We start from the raw sequence: 6,000 nt of genomic DNA, 5'->3' as shown, positions 1-6,000 counted from the left end.
ATTTAAGAAATCCATCGAAAAAACATTTTCGAAACTTCAAATATTTGTTTTAAAAAAACGTTCAAAACATGTTAGGGTACTAGCCATATGCAGCACACAAGAAAATGTTTTTATATATTTTTGTCGAAACACAAACATCACAACTAGACGTAAACATCAAAATGAAAAGTAGCAAGCCATCATACATATTATAAGAATTACAAGAAGCTTGAAACAATTCGTAACAAAAACAGTTCAAAGCCAAATCAACTTAAAATTTTGTAACTGGAAAGGAATAAACTCGTATGCATGAGGGAGCCACAGTTCTAGAACTAAAATTTTGAAATCAAACTCCTATGTTCGTGCCTCACAACCCCATTATTTCCTCACCTTAAAAACAAACTACCTTATTCATTTCACAATGCCAACAGAGAGAAACAAAACAGAAAATGGGAAAGCATGTTTTATTACACACAAAAAGACAAAGTCATGGCCCGCTAACCTTTCCTCCAGCAGGTGTAAGAAGAGAAAAGAATGTGAGGGTCCCTAAAGTTCTTGCAGTTGGAGCACTAGGGAAGAAACACCTGCAGATCCTGTTTTGCAGGAAATGAAACAAAAGACCAAGAAACAGCTCATGCGTGCCTTCTGAGAGACGAAAACAATGACGTTGAAGTTGTGATGTGCTGGTGGAGTTTGTGTTCTCTTGCTCTTCCTTGTTTTTCCTGCGGCTTGTCTCTTTTTTTCTCCTTTTTTTTTCTCTTCTCCTCTTTTTTTTTTTTGCCCCATTTCCGCTAGGTCAGTGGACGGTTTATATAGCCTAATCACAACTCTTTATTAGGAAAGATTCAATGCATTAATTCTAGGATGCAAATCCCTACTGATTTGCAGTGAAAAAACGCAAAAAAGGAAAACTGAATATCATGATTTCTATTCTGATTTCAGCAATTAGTTTCCATTGATCAAAAGGTGGTACAACTCCTTTCTTTCCTTCCATAGCTGGGACCATGAGGCACTGGCTATTTTCTTTGAAATGAGGCAATAAAAACGTAGTCTGCAGCTCTCCAATCCAACAAGAGAATCATGGAAACTAGCAGGAAATTGGCAAAGAAAAAGGAAAGAAATTAGATGGGTAAAGGTGCATGTTGCAAAGTCTTATTTTTCTTATTCGATGTGGTAGAAATCCTGTCATTTATGATGATCCAGCCCCCCTCTCCAGCTTCCAATATCTTTCTTCAATTAAATCCCTCATTTTAGCACTTTTCATTTTAGTCCTTGGTCCAAAAAAAATCCTTCGAATCAGGCCCACGAACCTGGGCAAAAATCCTTCTCGCGGCAGGAATCCCTGCTTTCACACTAGATATTCAAACGGGAATATCTTGAGCTTCTGATATTGAAATCAAGCAATTCAAAAGCCCAAATTTATTTACATGTCCCGAACTACAACTTTGATGAAGGATTCAAAGTGAGCTATATTCATTTTGAATAACAAAATTGCAACCAAACTCGGCTGGAAACCTTCTCGCGGCAAGATTCTATGTTTTTACGCTAGATTTCAAATAGGAATATTTTGAGCTTCTGATACCGAAATCAAGCCATTCAAAATCCCAAATTCATCTAAGTGTCCCGAACTACAACTTTGATGAAGGATTCAATGTGAGATAAAATCGTTTTAGATAACAGATTCTGGTAGGGATCTGGTTGGTTAAAGAGGTTTTCTTGATCTAACAATGCCGAGCATCTAAATCTAACTGAGAGTCTGCCCTAAGAACAGTGACCCCTAGGACCCAATAAAAGTGTAGGTCAATTCTTCAACATGTCATGAGTGATAGAACATAGCTAGGATGATCAGATATTGTACGAAACCAAGTCAGAATCAGAGCCTAAGTTCGAACAAAAAAATTGCAGCAACAGTAGAATCAGTTTTTTTAGTGCAAATTTTGAGGGATTTATCCAACCTTAAAAACAAGATAACGAAGGAATGGATTTAACATTATGAAGACCCCTAGTCAATCTAAGAAACCTGATGATTTTGGCAACAAATGGGAGGATAAAAAAGTAGAAAACAGCTCAAACATGGTTTAAAAAAATATTTCTTTCTCCTCCACTTTTGTCAATTTTCCAGCAAACATAAGCTACACTCCTACACTCGGTTCAAAATGGGTATACACCGTCTCTAGCATGTGGGGTCCAAAATTAAGTAACAACAATCTTTACAAAAATAAAGGAAAAGAATGCTCTTTTTTATTATTATTAGAAGCCAAGAGACTAAATGTTTTAAGCACCAAAATGGAAAACACAAGCTAGCTGCAAATGGATAGAAGAAGCCAAGAAAACAGGCTATAACAGCTAAAACAGAAGCATAAAACGCACTACTTAAAAGAGAGGACTTCAAGCCATCAGTGCTATCAACTCGAAGATTAGCCCACCAACATACAGGTGATGAGACACAAGCTAAAAGCATGTCGAAAACTACTGGCTTAAGATGAAGGAAGTCAGATATAGAGTTATAGAACGTAAAGAACTAAAATTAAAAGGTTCGAGCAACCAAATGTGCAAAAGATGGCCACCTGCTTTGCTAATTAATCAACCATTACATTCCTTCTCTAAGGACATGAACAAACACAACACTTCAAAAGATTGATGGAGAGGTCAATAAAGGCAAATATCAAGGAGAAGAAATGGTGCTGGATTTCAATAAATTAACCATATGTAGTGATGTCGGGATGGTAGGAAAATTGCAAAGGGACATGTAACACACAAAAACAAATGATAGTGTTTCGCCCACCACCTAAGATAAAAAATCTAAGAGATATAGATGTGAATAAACTCATTATTTTAAAGATACAAATCACTCACCACTTTAAAGATATAGAGTTAAAGGGAACAAGTCCATCACTCACAAAGTAGTTATAAAACTTGTTAGATTGCCAAAAGATCAAATCAAATATTTTTCAATTCAAATTATGCTACAATTCTGGATACATGATCTGATTCAACATTATATGCTTGGAACAGTCATCCAAGGCTAGAGAAACACTAAAGTAACATTATTAAAACCTAAATAAATGTGCTATTTTTTTCTTCTACACTGTTGAAATGGCACAAGAGAAGAGAAAGGAAAGAGGAAAAGCCACTAAGAACACATAGAATCTGATTTTGACGCATTTAATATCGTTAAGAAAATATCAATGAGACAAACCTTATGAGACCTTAAAATATCACTAAAAGTGGCCAGAGTGGGCTATAAGTGTCACCCAAAAACAGTGGTGTGCCGACTCATCTTGCATGTGCAGTACATATACCAGACATACAAAAAATAATGAAGATTTATATGGGCTTCGACCCAATCAACCACTCACTCTTTTCCACTTTCCCACTTTCACTTTTCTCTCTCACACATTCTCTCTCCTCCTTTCTCACACAACTTCTACTTCTCTTTTTTTTCCACCAATATAATGTTCATTATACACACATCGGAATATTTTTTCATCGCACCGCCCACACAATATTTTTTATTATCAACTGATATATTCTCTACAAGTATACACTTTTTCTAGTTAATGGTTGACAATGAAAACATGAATCACTTTCCATACAAATCAACAACCCACTTCCTTAACCAATGATTATTTTTAGCTAACAAGTTGTTAACATCCACCAACCTTTTCACCAATAACAATGAAGACACTACAACCAATAATGAGCACCAATGTTTTTATCAATTGTGAAACTATCTACATCCCGAGGTGAGCATGACCAATGTCTATAAAAACCTCGGGTCACCAAGTAAAAACAAGGGACAATTTTCACAACTTACTATATTTTCTCTCGTGAACATATTGATTTAAGTATAGGACTGTTTTTCATTCCATGATTGACTTATTTTTTCAAGAACAATTAAGCCTGTAACCAAGCCCATATATCTTGGCCCAGCCCACACATTTTGATCTAAGATCGCAGTTAGTTGAAAACCAAATTTCTATGTGAAGTTTTTTCACGCTTTCATGAACTTAGAAATTAAAATCCATTAAATAATATTTACATACAATTTATTAAATTTTTGGATTTAAATTTTAGATCGTAATTATTAGATTTTTTTGTAATCTATCAAGTCAAAGTGAAGATGCATCTTTTCTAAAGAAAACTTTGTTTTAATTAACAAGTTTATATGAAGATGTTTTTATAGTCAAATAAAAAAAAAGAAATCATAATTTTTAACAAAGTAGATAATTCTTAATATACTATTTTTAGGTTTGTCTATAAGAAATAATCATTCTCTTTTAGGTTTCTTATAGCTGGGGTTTAGCTATGAGGAACCACCATTCCTTTTCAGTTTATTTATATTTTAATTATAATTGGTAAGGTGTCTCAAATGAACCTATAGATACTCTACTTTTTGCACCTATAAAGTAATCAAACGATTAACTTCCTTGATAAACTGACTTGTCCCAATATGAACTCAAATATCTCAAGAGCTACTCCTATGGGCCCAACAACAAGCCTAGCTCTGTCATGAGAATGCGTTATAAATAATGGAGTGATATTGATAATAGGAGTATATTTTGGTGCTCAACTTTTAATATTTTTTTAATTGAATAGTAATTGCTTCTAATATCTTGTTTTGGTATAACTGCTTGATAAAATTTATGATTTTCAAGCTATAACTAATGATATTTTACTTATATTTTGAGTCATTAGCTAATATATTGTATCATTAATTCGTATCTAAACACAACCATCAATTATGTTTAACTTTCTATCTACAACTTTCTATCTAGAAAAACTACTAATAATATAAATTAAATAGAACAAATAACTTTTCCAGAAAGATAAATTAATATAATTATTTTTTTAGTAAGAATTAACATTCATATTGGTTTTAAATGAATTTTTCAATTAACCTTTTTTTTCAATGCAAGTCTCAAACTTAAATATGATTAATCTAACTTGTTGCTTATCGAGATATTATCTCCTTATGAAAAGGTAAATCAAAATTGATTCGTCTAGAAAAACCAAAAATTAGCAATACAAGTAGAAGATGATATTTTTTTTAAATGTTATTTTTCATTTCTATGGTAATTAATAATTGGGTGATTATTATGATTAATTTAATTTAAAAAATAATATTTATGCTTACATAACTCATTTATTTAAAATTAAATAAATTTGATATTAAGAAATAATCACTTTAAAGTGAGAAACAAAACCTTATAATCAAACTCAAAATCTCTTTCCATTCCATTATTTCTACAACTTAAAATGTTTCTTCTAATCTTCTCATGTTGATAATGCATTGACCATTAATTAAGTAAGGTAAAAGTTAGAAATGACTTTAAAAAGTAATTACATTAATTTGACTATTTAAGAAAGTAATTATTTCCATTTACTATTAATTATTTGGATTTATTAATATAGACGGATGAGATATTAATTAATGACTCAATCTATTACTATTAATTATAACTTGAATTAATATCATAAAATTTCTCACAAATACTCTATTGTAATTCTTTCGGTGTGCTTGTAGTTGTCATTCCACCATGGCTAAGAACTACGTCCTCATGGGTGGTGCTAGGAATTTTAGTTTGGCACTAGGAATTTTAGTTGGGGAGGATAAAATTCTAGGGGGGCTAAATTTTTTATTTATTTTTTATTTTTAGAGCTAAAACTCTAATTTGTTAAAGGGGGCTGGAGAAAAAAATTTCTTACAAGGACCAACCCCCCTAATTCTGCCCCGGTATATAATTAAATTAAGATTAAATCTAACTAACAATATGAATAGGAGAAAATATCTTCCATCCGAAGTGTCTTTCATGATAAAAAGAAATACATGCACAATTGTAAATCTAAAGCATTTCTACTCATTTTAAGGTCAAAAGTTCTCCAACAATCATTTACAAATTAGCTTATTAGTAATCACTCACAATATTAGGATCATGGCACCCACCAATCAATTAAAGAAACGTATATGTATTTTGTTTTTTGTTTTCTTTTGCAGGACTTTCTAACATAAGATAATAA

This window comes from Populus nigra, chromosome 8 (genome assembly GCF_951802175.1).
Source record: "Populus nigra chromosome 8, ddPopNigr1.1, whole genome shotgun sequence".
Classification (NCBI taxonomy): Eukaryota; Viridiplantae; Streptophyta; class Magnoliopsida; order Malpighiales; family Salicaceae; genus Populus; species Populus nigra.
The sequence above is the reverse complement of the archived record's forward strand: the minus strand, read 5'-3'. Positions refer to the sequence as shown.